Below are 14,815 nucleotides of genomic sequence, written 5' to 3'. Positions count from 1 at the left end.
CTCATTTATAGCACCCTCCCTCAAAGACAACAGTAAATCTGTGGATTGACTGTAGCATGGTTGTCCGAAGGGAAACCACTTTAACCAAATCCCTGGCCTCCGTCAACCTTTCGAGTCCCCTTGTCAATTGCGTAATGAATGGATCAGCTGCAGGAGAATGAACATTTGAACTACGCTCTTAGTTTCTAATGAGGTTTCCCTTTCAGGTTGAGTATATAAATGCAAAATCGGGTTAATCAATGCTAAATCTAAATATGCATGGAGGAAATAACTACAATGTAAAATTCAACTCTGGACTTCCATTTCCAGAAAACGTGCTTTTAAAAGTGAGGGCCCAAGCAAAAATGCATGTAAAAAGCTAATCACAATCTTAACATTTGGAATAAAACCACTACTGTGTCGGTGGCTCCATGACTTTCAACATTACACATCTTTTGGATACATGAATTAGAAGATATTGGTGGAGCGGGATTGTGGTGCAGCAGGATAGATCCATAGATTTGTTGTTATACAGTACAGAAATAGGCCTTCATTGTCCATGTTAGCCAACATGTTTATCTAAGCTAATCTTACTTGCTTGCATTTGGCCCATATCCCTCCAAGTATTTTTGATCATGTACCTGTGCGAATGTTTCTTTTAAACATTGTAATTGCACCTGCCTCCACCACCTCCTCTGGCAGCGAAATGTGGAAACAAGGAACTGAAGATGCTGGTTTACAAAAGAAGACATGGAATGCTGAAGTAGCTCAGCATGTCAGGAAGCATCTCATGAGAACATGAATAGGTGATGTTTCAAGTCGGGACCCTTCTTCAGATCCAGTCTAATGAAGGGTCCCCACCCGAAACGTTGTCTATACATGTTCTCCTGAGATGCTGCCTGACCTGCTCAGCTGCTCTGGCTCGCTATCGCCTTGTCTGGCAGCTCATTTCGGATACCCACATCCTCTATGCTTTAAATCTTTCCCCTCTCACCTTAAATCTATGCCCGCTAGTCTTAGACTGGAAATATTACTGTGACTATTTATCTTATCCATGCCTATCATAATTTTATAAACATCCATAAAGTTACAACTTAGCCTACTTTGTTCCATGGAAAAGAGTCCCAGCCTAAAGGGCCTGTCCCACTGCGACAACCTAATTGGCGAGTTTAGAAGAGTTTGCCCTCGACTCATACTCACAGCATGATCGACACGAGGTCCTAGGAGGTCTTTGTAACTCTCCTTCATGCTCGAGAGTAGTCTAGGTCGCACCATATTTTTCAACATGCTGAGAAATGCCCGCGAGTAAAAAAAGGTTGCCATGGAAAAAATCTATATTTTTTTACTCGTAGGTTTAGTCAAGGTAGGTCATAGTAGGTCGTAATGCCATCGTAGGTAATCAAAGGCAATCAAAGGTAATCAAAGGTAATGCTCGTTGAGAAAAAAAAGGTAAGTAAACCGACCGGTAATGTTAAATGCCCGCTAAACTTTATTAAAAGTTGTATATCTTCTTAACAATGTCTCCACTCATTCTCCCCCTTCTCCCGCCTTCTCTCCCCTTCTCTCCCCTTCTCTCCCCTTCTCTCCCCTTCTCTCCCCCACCCCTAAAGGACTTACCGTAACTGTGCCAGCCGTCTTTTACATTCCTGTTCATCGCGGGTGTGAATTTGAGACAGCGCTCTCCCGCTTTCCCTGGCCCCCACCTTTGCGATGTGTTTATGTGTGTGTGTGTGTGTGCAGACGGTCGATCCAGCTCGCGGTTTCATCGCTGACGGTCCATCCAGCTCGAGGTTTTTCAGGCGAGTGTCCTCGAGCTTGAAAGACGAAGACAGTCGCTGAAAAGTCGCGCTAGTGGGACAGGCCCAACTCCAGTACTCAATGCCAGGGCCAATGAAGGCAAGTGTGCCATATCTCAGAGATCAGCAAAGAGTGGAAGTTAATCAAAACTCTATGTTGCTCACTAGCAGTGCTGAAAAATAAAAATAACACTGAGGCACTGATGTGCAGTATCCTCTAGTGGTGACATATTTCATTTCAGTTAAGGCACAATGAAAGCATAAACAAGATTATTTATTTTGGACGATCTTTGTATTAATATTAAAAATACTTCAAAAGTGAATAGCAGAATTCAAGGAAGACTACATTTAATGAAATATATATTTGGGTGTCTTAAACAGAGATTAATTTGTCTGAATTAATGGGAAATCTGTTCGAAGCACAAAGATGCACAAAATAGTTAATTCTATGTCAGACTGTCAGACTTACTGGAGCCATGTATTCCCCATGTATTCCCCATGTATTCCCCAACCTACATTTTTATGGATTCTCCATGCAATATTGAGGAATACATCTCAAGCAGGTGACAGAAAACAATGGCATTGGAAACGTTTGGGGTGATGCCTTATGCCGGCCAAGCAGATGATAAAAAAAATGTGCTTTATCTAAATATATACTTACTTCATAAAATATTAGAGCATACACGTGGGAGATGGCTTTGCCCTCATTCATGGGACCTAGCACAGAAATAGGCCTTCAGCCCAACTCGCCCATGCGGACCATGTTGCCGAACTGTGATAGTTCCATTCACAAGCGTTTAAACATTTAAAAAAGTTTTCAATAGTACCTTCCTCTATTGTTTCCTTTAGCAGCTTGTTTCATGTAGCTACACCCTTTGTGTGTAATGCTCGCACTGCCTAATCTCCTTTAAAATCCTTAATCCTATGCCCTCTAGTTTTACACTCCCCTACCCTGGGAAAATGACTGTGACTATCTGCAGTAATGACGCCTATCATAATTTTATAAACCTCTGTAAGGTTACCCCTCAGTCCACTTTGCTCCAGGGAAATCAGTCACAATGTATCCAATCTCCTCTTGTAACAAGTCTGCCAGTTAGATCATATACTTGTTCATCTTTTCTGCACCCTTTCTGGCTTAATCACATCCCCCCAATAGCGTGGTGACCAGAACTGCACACAATTCTCCAAGTATGCTCTAACCAAAGATATATTTTCCTATGATGTTTACAATATGGAAAATGTCATCATTTTTGCAGTCCCCATCTGTTGGTCATAAGGGTACACGGCCCAGAGTTGCTCAATGTCCAGTGGAGACAGCACCCATTACAGTTGTTCTTCTCCACAAAGCCTTTGCAATGGATGCATCAAGCTCAGAGCGTCACTCAGCATGTATTCCTGCACCTTGGAATGTGTTTATTGCCATCATTTGGTTTCAGACCACTCCTTGCACTAGAAGAACAATAAGGTTTGGGCAGACCAAAGTGTGCCAGATCTTTGCCCTTGTATGTGTCCCGAATGTGTAACATTATTTACGTTATTCCTCTTATCATGTATCTGTACACTGTGGATGGCTCGATTGTAATCCTGTATTGTCTTTCCGCTGACTGGTTATCACGCAACAAAGGCTTTTCACTGTACTTCGGTACGCATGACAATACACTGAACTCTCCCCATATCCATCCTTTTAAGACCACTCAATAACTTATATATTTTAGAAAACGATGTATAATGCTATGCAACTGCATTGGATGAACATGAACAAAGACCACTCTATCTCTTTCCAGACGTTCTTGACAAACAAGGGGTCCACAAAGAGGTGGATGATTAATAACTCTGAGAATAATAAAATTCTCAGAGGTGATGACTTACCAGCTAACTTACATCGAACATAGAAAATAGAATTTTTGTCGACCTTCGATTTTTCCAGCATTTGCAGTTCTTTCTTAAAGAGAACATAGAACGGTATAGCACAAGAACAGGCCTTTCAGCCCACAATGTCTGTTCATGTCATAGGAGGCTATTCAGCCTATCGTGTCTACTCTGCCATTCACTCATGACTGATCTATCTTTCCCTCTTAACAACATTTCTCCCCTTAACCTTTGACACCTTGATGCCAAGACCAATTCATATATGCTTGCACACAATCCATATCCCTCCATTCCCTATGCCTATCCACAAGTCTCTTTAATGCCTCTATTGTAGCTGCTCTGGCAGTGTGCTCCTGGCACTCACCACTGTCTGTAAAATACTTGCTCCACATTTCTCCTTTAAACTTTGCCCCTCTCACCTTAAAAGTATGCCGTCTAGTATTTGATTTTTCCATCCTGGGGAAAAAAAGTTTTGAATGTCCAACCTATCTATGCCACTCATCATTTTATATACTTCTATCAGGTTTCCCCACAACCTCTGGCATTCCAGAGAAAACAATCCAAATCTGATTAGCCTCTCCCTGTAGCTTATACCCTAGAATAGACAATATACAACAGACAATAGAAAATAGGTGCAGGAGTAGGCCATTCGGCTCTTCGAGCCAGCACCACCATTCAATATGATCATGGCTGATCATCCCCAATCAGTACCCCGTTCCTGCCTTTTCCCCATATCCCCTGACTCCGCTATCTTTAAGAGCTCTATCTAACTCTCTCTTGAAAACATCCAGAGAAGTGGCCTTGAATCCAGAGAATTGGCCTCCCTTTCCACAGCCTTCACATTCTTCCTGTAATGGGGAGACCAGAAATGCACACACTACTCCAAGTTGCAGTTGACTCTGAGTGATTTGATATGCTGTGGAATAGCAAGGGAGAAGCATGGTCCCATTGAGTAAGGCCTTTAACTGAATATCTCACACAAATATGATGAGCATGTCCTGCAAAATGAATTTCAAGTTCAAGTTCACATTTATTGTCACATGCACCAATTGGTACAGTGAAATTTGAGTTACCATATAGCCATACAAATAAATATAACACAATATGGAATATTGATACAACACTGATACAACATTGATATATGAAATAACACAATATGAATGGCGGTGCTGGCTTGAAGGGCCAAATGGCCTGCTCCTGCACCTATTGTCTATTGTCTATAATACACGATAAAGTTCAACATAAACATCCACCACAGCGGAATTTCCCACTGTGATGAAAAGCAATAAAGTTCAGTCATCTTCCTCTTTGTTCACCCCTGGTCGGGGCCTTTGAGCCCTCCGCAGTCGCCGCTACGGACGGCCCGATGTTCAGGCCCTCTCGTCGGGATGATCGAAACTCCGGCGTCGAAATGGGACAGAACACTTTGAGGAGGATATTAAAACTAGATACTACAAGGGCCCGGATAGCTCAGTTGGTAGAGCATCAGACTTTTAATCTGAGGGTCCAGGGTTCAAGTCCCTGTTCGGGTGTTGACTTTTTGTACATCAAACACACATCATTGATGTACAGAGGGATCTTGGGATCTATGTCCATAGATCTCTGAAAGTGGCAACTCAAGTCGATAGATTGATAAAAAAAAAGGCCTATAGTATGTTTGCCTTCATCAGTCAGGGTACTGAGTGTAAGAGGCAGTCGGTTTGCAGCTTTATATGACCTTGGTTAGGCTACATTTGGATTATTGGTTGCCTCATGACGGAAAGGATGTAGAGTCTTTGGCGAGGGTGCGGCATATGTTTACATAAAAGCTGCCTGGATTAGATGGTATTAGCAAGAAGGAAAGGTAGGACAAACTTGGATTGGATTTTTTCTCAGGAGTGTAGGGGGCTGAGGGGAGATTTGATAGGTATATAAAATTATGAGAGTTATAGATAGGGTAGAGAGTCAGAACCTTTTTCCCAGGATGGAAATATTAAAGATTAGATGGCATAACGTTGAGGTAAAAAGGACAAAGTTTAAAGGAGATGTGTGGGACATGTATTTTTCGCATAGAGAGTGGTGGGTGCCTGGAAAACGCTGTCAGGGATAGTGGTGGAGGAAGACATGACAATGGCATGCAAGTGGTCTTTGGACAGGCTTGTGCATATTTATCTTTGAAGAAAGAATACAGAAAAACATTCTGCTGTGCTTGAAATTATGCCTAAATGAGTCCCTGACAATCTTCTTACTGTATCTTTTCATTTCATTTAATGATAGATCCTGGCATGAAACCAGGGTTGACCTGTTTAGCATTTACAATATCAAAAGTTCTGCAATGTATTCTTTGCTGTGGATGTTAGCTGTACTTCAGCCTATGAGTCAACCCTCACTTGCACCATAGAGTCAGTGGGTGGCAGTGCTGTGATATATAAGGAGAAGCACATGGATACGCAGGGAATGGAGGAACATGGATTATGAACAGGCAGCGGAGATTAGTTTAACTTGGCATCATATTTGGCATCATATTTGGCATGGAGTTTGTGGGCCGAAGGGCCTGCTCCTGTGCTGTACTGTTCTATGTGTAAGAAAGAACTGCAGATGCTGGTTTAAATGGAAGGTAGACAAAAAATGCTGGAGTAACTCAGCGGGTGAGATCTCTGGAGAGAAGGAATGGGCGACGTTTCTTGTCGAGACCCTCCTTCAGACTGATATCAGGGGAGGGGGCGGGACAAAGATAGAATGTAGACGGAGACGGTAAGACCAGTGGGAGAACTGGAAAGGGGAAAGGGATGGAGAGAGAAAACAAGGGCTTTCTGAAGTTAGAGAAGTCAATGTTCATACCGCTGGGATGTAAACTACCCAAGCGAAATATGAGGTGCTGTTCCTCCAATTTGCGCTGGGCCTCACTCTGACAGTGGAGGAGGCCCAGTACATAAAGGGAATGGGAGGGGGAGTTGAAGAGCTGAGCCACCGGGAGATCACGTAGGTTAAGACTGACTGAGAGGAGGTGTTCAGTGTAACGATAGCCGAGCCTGCGCTCAGTCTCGCCAATGTAGAGAAGTTGACACCTGGAACAGAGGATACAATGGATAAGGTTGAAAGAGGTGCAAGTGAACCTCTGCCTCACCTGGATAGACTGTTTGGGTCCTTGGATGGAGTCGAGGGGGGAGGTCAAGGGACAGGTGTTGCGTCTCCTGGGGAGGGGGTGGTTTGGGTGGGAAGGGACGAGTTGACCAGGGAGTTTTGGATGGAACGGTCTCTGCGGAAAGCAGAAAGGGTGGAGATGGGAAGATGTGGCCAGTCGTGGTCTCCCGTTGGAGGTGGCTAAAAGGTTGGAGGATTATATGCTGTATGCGAATGCTGATGGGGTGAAATGTGAGGACAAGGGGGACTCTGTCCTTGTTACGAATGGGGGAAGAGGAGTAAGAGCTGCGGGATATCGAGGAGACCCTAGTGAGAGCCTCATCTATAATGGAAGAGGGGAACCCCCGTTTCCTAAAGAATAAGGACATCTCCGATGCCCTGGTATGGAACACCTCATCCCAGGCGCAGATGCGGTGTAGACAGAGGAATTGGGAGTAGGAGATAGAGTCTTTACAGGAAGCAGGGGGGGGAAGAAGTGTAGTCAAGATAGCTATGGGAGTCAGTGGGTTTGTAGTAGATGTTGGTCAATAGTCTGTTTCCTGTGATGGAGACGGTGAGATCTAGAATCGGTAGGGAGATGTCGGAGATGGTCCAAGTGAATTTGATTGCAGGATGGAAATTAGTGGTGAAGTTGATGAAGTCAGTGAGTTCTGCATGGGTGCAGGAGGAAGCACCACTACAGTCATCAATGTAGTGGGGGTAGAGTTCGGGGATAGGGCCAGTGGAACAGGGATTGTTCGACGTGCCCTACAAAGAGGCAGGCATAGCTAGGGCCCATAGGAGTGCCCATAGCTTCGCCTTAGATTTGAATTCAGGGGTAGGGCCAATGTATGCCTGTACTGTTCTATGTTATGTGTCAGAAATGCTGTGGATTAAGTGCCAGTCTTTACTGAATTATTGCTATACCACCTGAATTAATTTTAATGTACAGAAATGTTAAGTTCAATTCTTAATTTATAAAAAACGTTGTTAATCTTTGAACAGACATCTTTTAAAGCTAGTTAAAGTGTTTTGTTGGAGGTCTAGACTTTTTTTATGTGGGGGTTGGGAAGGAGGGAAACTACCTTTCAGGGTCCCTACCTGGTCGGAGAGGCAGCTTTTCTCCGGGCTGCAGCTTCGACCCGTCCTCGTGGCCTACCAGCGGGCCTGGAGCGGCGTTTCCTGTCGGGGACCGCCCAGAACCACGGCTTTCGGCGGCGGCACAGCGCTGGAGCGCTATCGCGGAGCGGGCGATGCCTTGCCTGGGTCGCCGCGCTGGAGCTCCAGTGAGCTGAGACCGCTGGGAACAACATCGCGGAGCTGCGGGTCTGAGGAGCGGCCAGCTGCGGGCGGCGGCGCTGACTTTACACCGGGAGCCTGGGATCTCGCGACGAGATCACCAGTTGTGGAGCTCCAACCGGCGCAGCCTTGTTGGCTTCGGAAGCCGCGGCCTCCAGTGCGGAAGCGGCCGCTCCAGGGTTCCCAGGCCGCTGGGAGGACTCTCCCGACGCCGGAGCAACATCACCCGGCGAAAACGGCCAGGAACATCGGGCCTCCGTAGAGGCAACTGTGAAGGCCTCAATGGGCCCGACTATGGGTGAATTGGGGTTGGGGACTGGACTTTGTGCCTTCCCTCATGGTGGGAGCCATTGTGGGGGGATGTTCTATGTGTTTAAGACTCTCAATGGTGTTATGTCTGTATTCTTTTTTTGTGTGCTGCAAAATGGCAAAAAGCATTTCACTTCACTACACCTAGGTGTATGTGAATGTGACTAATAAAATACCTTTGATACCTTTTAGTAACCTCTAATTAATTGATTTTTTAGATTTTGGCTGCAATTAATGGTATTTGAAATATACATTTGAAATAGTATTTAAATATTTTTTTAGCATTTTAAAGTGTTTTTGTTCTTTTGTTTTTGAAGTCTTTCAATTGAATTAAGTTCTTTATTTTTGTTTTGAATCAATTTTTTTTAATTTCTGAATATCTCAGATGCATTGTTGGTGTTTGACAGTTTGAGCTAAGTTAGAGGACATGACTGAGCTAGGTGCCAATGTTTTTTCTCTCCAATTTGCAAGTAGAACTTGCTGTTCCATGCAACCTCCCACAGTGCAGAAGTCCTATTACTGCACAGACGCTTGCTGCCAAGGATTTCTCCCTGCAGATTTCACAATTTTTTCAAAGGATCATCTCAAAATGAGTGACGTTTCAGGTCAAGGCCCTTCTTCAGAAGCTTGGACCTTAATGTCTCTGGAGGTACACATTTTGAAGAGGTGAGCAAAAAGGTTGATGAGGGCAGAGCTGTAGATGTTGTGTACATGGACTTTAGTAAGGCGTTCGACAAGGTGCCACATGGTAGGCTGCTCTGGAAGGTTAGATCTCATGGGATTCAAGGAGAGGTAGCTGAATGGATAGTAAATTGGCTCCATGGAAAGAAGCAGAGGGTGATGGTGGAAGGTTGCTTCTCAGAATGGAGGCCTGTGACTAGTGGTGTGTCACAGGATTCGGTGCTGGGCCCGTTACTGTTTGTCATCTACATCAATGATTCGGATGAGAACATACAGGGCAAGATTAGTAAGTTTGCTGATGATACAAAAGTTAGTGGTTTAGCAGATAGGTTGTGAAAGATTGCAGCAGGATCTGGATCGATTGGCCAGGTGGGCGGAGGAATGGTTGATGGAATTTAATAAAGAGAAGTGTGAGGTGTTGCATTTTGGGACGTCGAACAAGGAGAGGACCTACACAGTAAATGGTAGGCCTCTGGTTAGTGTTGTAGAGTAGAGGGATCTAGGAGTGCAAGTGCATGGTTCCATGAAGGTCGGGTCGCAGGTAGATAATGTGATCAAAAAGGCTTTTGGCACTTTGGCCTTCATCAGTCAGCGTATTGAGTATAGAGGTTGGGAGGTCATGTTGCAGTTGTATAAGACATTGGTGAGACCGCATTTAAAATATTGTGTTCAGTTCTGGGCACCATGTTATAGGAAAGATATTGTCAAGCTTGAAAGGGTTCGGAAAAGATTTACGATGATGTTGCTAGGACTGGAGGGTGTAAGCTATGGGGACAGGTTGAGTAGACTGGTTCTCTATTCCATGGAGCGCAGGAGGATGAGGGGAGATCTTATAGAAGTATATAAAATCATGAGAGGAATAGATTGGGTAGATGCACAGTCTTTTGCCCAGAGTTAGGGAATTGAGGACCAGAGGACATAGGTTCAAGGTGACAGGGAAAAGATTTAACAGGTATTGTCACACAGAGGGTGGTGGGTGTGTGGAACAAGCTGCCAGAGGAGGTAGTTGAGGCTGGAACTATCCCATCATTTAAGAATCAGTTGGACAGGGACATGGATAGGACAGGTTTGGAGGGTTATGGACCAAGCGCAGGGTAGCTGGGACATTGTTGGCCGGTGTGGGCGAGTTGGGCCGAAGGGCCTGTTTCCACACTGTATCACTCTATGACTCTATACGAGTAAAAGTGGGTGAGTGAAAGTTACATTTTCCCTGCAGCCCTTCTTGAAAAGAGGCACACCATTTGCCACCTCCAGTCTTCCGGCACCTCTCCTGTACTTAAGGACGACTCGTAAATTTCAACCAGGGCTCCCGCAATTTCCTCTCTAGTTTCCCACAATGCCCTTGGATATATTTGATCAGGCCGTGAGGATTTGTCTACCTTCATACACGATAGAATTTAGAAGATTGAGGGCGGATCTTATAGAAACTTACAACATTCTTAAGGGGTTGGACAGGCTAGATGCAGGAAGATTGTTCCCAATGTTGGGGAAGTCCAGAACAAGAGGTCACAGTTTAAGGATAAGGGGGAAATCTTTTAGGACCGAGATGAGGAAAACATTTTTCACACAGAGAGTGGTGAATCTCTGGAATTCTCTGCCACAGAATGTAGTTGAGGCCAGTTCATTGGCTATATTTAAGAGGGAGTTAGATGTGGCCCTTGTGGCTAAAGGGATCAGGGGGTATGGAGAGAAGGCAGGTACAGGATACTGAGTTGGATGATCAGCCATGATCATATTGAATGGCTGTGCAGGCTCGAAGGGCCGAATGGCCTACACCTGCACCTATTTTCTATGTTTCTATAATACCTTCAGCACTTCTTCAATGGTAACCCTGACTGCTCTCAAGACACTTCCATTGACTTCCAGTTCCTCCGTCCTACTGTCTTTCTCCACGGTAAATACAGAGGAGAAATACTCATTTAGGACTTTGCTCATCTCCTGTGGCTCAACACAGCGGTGATGGCTTTTATTCCTAAGAGGTCCCACTCTCTCTCTAGTTACCCTTTTCTCCCTTATGTATTTATAAAATCTTTTGAGATTGTCCTTAATACTACCGGACAGAACTATCTCCTGGCCCCTTTTTGCCCTTCTGATCTCCTTTTTCAGTTCTCCTTAGTTCCCGAAACTCCTCCAGGGATGCACTTGATCCCAGCTGCCAATAATTGTCCCATGCACCCTTCGTATTTTTGACCAATGCCTCCATTTCCCTCGTCAGCCAAGCTTCCTTGTGTTTGCCTGCTGTGTACATATCCTGAGCTTTAGTCAGCACACTTTTAAAAACATCCCACTTATACGTAAGAATAAGTTGTTTTAGCATGACATAGTAACAAAATAGCAAAAATGCAACTGAGTTCAACTCTGGTTTCAACAAAGACCATTCAGATGCCTAAAAGTTATCTACTTGATAAGATCAGGGCTTTGACAATAGGTGCAGGAGTAGGCCATTCGGCCCTTCGAGCCAGCACTGCCATTCAATGTGATCATGGCTGATCATCCCCAATCAGTACCCCATTCCTGCCTTCTCCCCATATCCCCTGACTCCGCTATCTTTAAGAGCCCTATCAAGCTCTCTCCTGAAAGTATCCAGAGAAAGTGTTTCCTCATCTCTGTTCTAAATGGCTTACCCCTTATTCTTAAACAGTGGCCCCTGGTACTGGACTCCCCCAACATCGGAAACATGTTTCCTGTCTCTTGCATGTCCAAACCCTTAATAATCTTATATGTTTCAATAAGATCCCCTCTCACCCTTCTAAATTCCAGAGTATACAAGCCCAGCCGCTCCATTCTCTCAGCATATGACAGTCCCGGGAATTAACTTTGTGAACCGACACTGCACTCCCTCAATAGCAAGAACATCCTAGGGGACCAAAACTGCACACAATACTCCAGGTGTGGTCTCACTAGGGCCCTGTACAACTGCAGAAGGACCTCTTTGCTCCTATACTCAGCCGCTCTTGTTATGAAGGCCAGCATGCCATTCGCTTTCTTCACTGCCTGCTGTACCTGCATGCTTACTTTCATTGACTGATGAACAAGGACCCCCCCAGATCCCATTGTACTTCCCCTTTTCCCAACTTGACACCATTTATATAATAATCTGCCTTCCTGTTTTTGCCACCAAAGTACCAAGGCAAGAATGTTTTGAAACAATTAATACGTTCAGGTGACATTAATGAAGAATTTCTATAATTAATTTAGTTTCAAATTTAGCTTGTCCAATTTCAAGCTCAGGAAAATGACAAGCAAATTGAAGGCAAAATTAAACAGTGATTAGGATGGCTATTTAAACATCACTGCCCCATTTACATAAAGCCTTGCAGCTGCTGGATCTGGCATTTTTGCTATTTTGTTTGCCAAAGACTCTTTGCTGCATATATTCTTTCAGCTCAACTTTTAAAGGATGCTAGAGTCAGTTATCAAAGATGGGATAGCAGCACATTTGGAAAGTGGTGAAATCATTGGACAAAGTCAGCATGGATTTACGAAAGGTAAATCATGTCTGACGAATCTTATAGAATTTTTCGAGGATGTAACTAGTAGCGTGGATAGGGGAGAACCAGTGGATGTGGTGTATCTAGACTTCCAGAAGGCTTTCGACAAGGTCCCACATAAGAGATTAGTATACAAACTTAAAGCACACGGCATTGGGGGTTCAGTATTGATGTGGATAGAGAACTGGCTGGCAAACAGGAAGCAAGGAGTAGGAGTAAACGGGTCCTTTTCACAATGGCGGGCAGTGACTAATGGGGTACCGCAAGGCTCAGTGCTGGGACCCCAGCTATTTACAATATATATTAATGATCTGGATGAGGGAATTGAAGGCAATATCTCCAAGTTTGCGGATGACACTAAGCTGGGGGCAGTGTTAGCTGTGAGGAGGATGCTAGGAGACTGCAAGGTGACTTGGATAGGCTGGGTGAGTGAGCAAATGTTTGGCAGATGCAGTATAATGTGGATAAATGTGAGGTTATCCATTTTGGTGGCAAAAACAGGAAAGCAGACTATTATCTAAATGGTGGCCGATTAGGAAAAGGGGAGATGCAGCGAGACCTGGGTGTCATGGTACACCAGTCATTGAAAGTAGGCATGCAGGTGCAGCAGGCAGTGAAGAAAGCGAATGGTATGTTAGCTTTCATAGCAAAAGGATTTGAGTATAGGAGCAGGGAGGTTCTACTGCAGTTGTACAGGATCTTGGTGAGACCACACCTGGAGTATTGCGTACAGTTTTGGTCTCCAAATCTGAGGAAGGACATTATTGCCATAGAGGGAGTGCAGAGAAGGTTCACCAGACTGATTCCTGGGATGTCAGGACTGTCTTATGAAGAAAGACTGGATAGACTTGGTTTATACTCTCTAGAATTTAGGAGATTGAGAGGGGATCTTATAGAAACTTATAAAATTCTTAAGGGGTTGGACAGGCTAGATGCAGGAAGATTGTTCCCGATGTTGGGGAAGTCCAGGACAAGGGGTCACAGCTTAAGGATAAGGGGGAAATCCTTTAAAACCGAGATGAGAAAAACTTTTTTCACACAGAGAGTGGTGAATCTCTGGAACTCTCTGCCACAGAGGGTAGTCGAGGCCAGTTCATTGGCTATATTTAAGAGGGAGTTAGATGTGGCCCTTGTGGCTGAGGGGATCAGAGGGTATGGAGAGAAGGCAGGTACGGGATACTGAGTTGGATGATCAGCCATGATCATATTGAATGGCTTGAAGGGCCGAATGGCCTACTCCTGCACCTAATTTCTATGTTTCTATTATAAACTGTCAAGATCAGAATGTTAGAGATGCTGTGTTGAGAACATCACATGTACAAGAGAGAAAGTAGAGGGGGGACATGCAGAGAGAAGTGTTGTCCTGAATGGTGCTCATAGTAGGAAGATTCACAGGGCAGGAATTTAGTTCAACAACGACATCCATGCCTTTGACACCATGCACCACTGTTTACTTCCTCAACTATCTTTTTTTGGAGACATTCAAACATCAAACTACATCCTTCATGTTCCTGGGGAAGTATACCAATCATTTAATTGCTACCTCATTGAATCTGAGTACTATCCATGTTTTATATCCAGCATCTTTCATGAGCTACCGTTTGGTGCACAGTGGCGCAGCTGGTATAGCTGCAGCCTCACAGCACCAGAGACCCAGGTTCAATCCTGACCTTGTGTGGCTTGTATGTGGAGCTTGCACATTCTCCCTATGGCCATGTGGGTTTCCTCCAGGTATTCTGGTTACTTTCCACACCCCAAAAACTGCCAGGTTTGTAAAATTAATTGGGCTGTATAAATTGTCCCTCGTGTGTTGGGAAGGGATGCGGAAGTTGGATAACATAGCACTAATCTGAATGGATTATCAACGGTCAGTGTGGACCTGGTGGGCTAAAAGGCCTATTTCCATGCTATCGTTCAATCAATCAGTCAGTCAAGGACCTCCAATTTCCATTGACCTGTTATAGCCAAGGAATGTGGGTGCATATTAATCTTGTAACTAAGTTGGAGGTTTGCAAACTGGAACACAAAAAAATGTTGGTCATTTCTGCTGTGCTTCCAGTTTCCATCTTGCTGAGTTGACTGAAGTCTGAAGTCTCGACCCGAAACCTCACCAATTCCTTCTCTCCTGAGACGCTGCCTGCGCCCACTTGTATTTTGTGTCTATCTTCAGTTTAAACCAGCATCTGCAGCTCCTTCCTACACACTTGCTGAGTTGACTTCCGGGTTTCGCTAACTCGCTTCAGCCCCTCCAATCAGAAGATGAATTCAGATTAATATCGGATTCAAGTC

At 44.5% G+C, this 14,815-nt stretch overlaps 1 non-coding gene across 1 annotated transcript; it reads left to right on the top strand.

Moving 5' to 3' along the window:
* Window positions 1-5,103: 5,103 nt before the first annotated feature.
* Window positions 5,104-5,176, top strand: trnak-uuu. The gene has a single exon. It is a non-coding gene; the product is annotated as a tRNA-Lys (tRNA).
* The last annotated feature ends 9,639 nt before the right edge of the window (window positions 5,177-14,815 follow it).

This window comes from Amblyraja radiata, chromosome 5 (assembly GCF_010909765.2).
Source record: "Amblyraja radiata isolate CabotCenter1 chromosome 5, sAmbRad1.1.pri, whole genome shotgun sequence".
Lineage (NCBI taxonomy): Eukaryota > Metazoa > Chordata > Chondrichthyes > Rajiformes > Rajidae > Amblyraja > Amblyraja radiata.
Note: the sequence above shows the minus strand (reverse complement) of the source record. Positions and strands in the feature narration are given on the sequence as shown.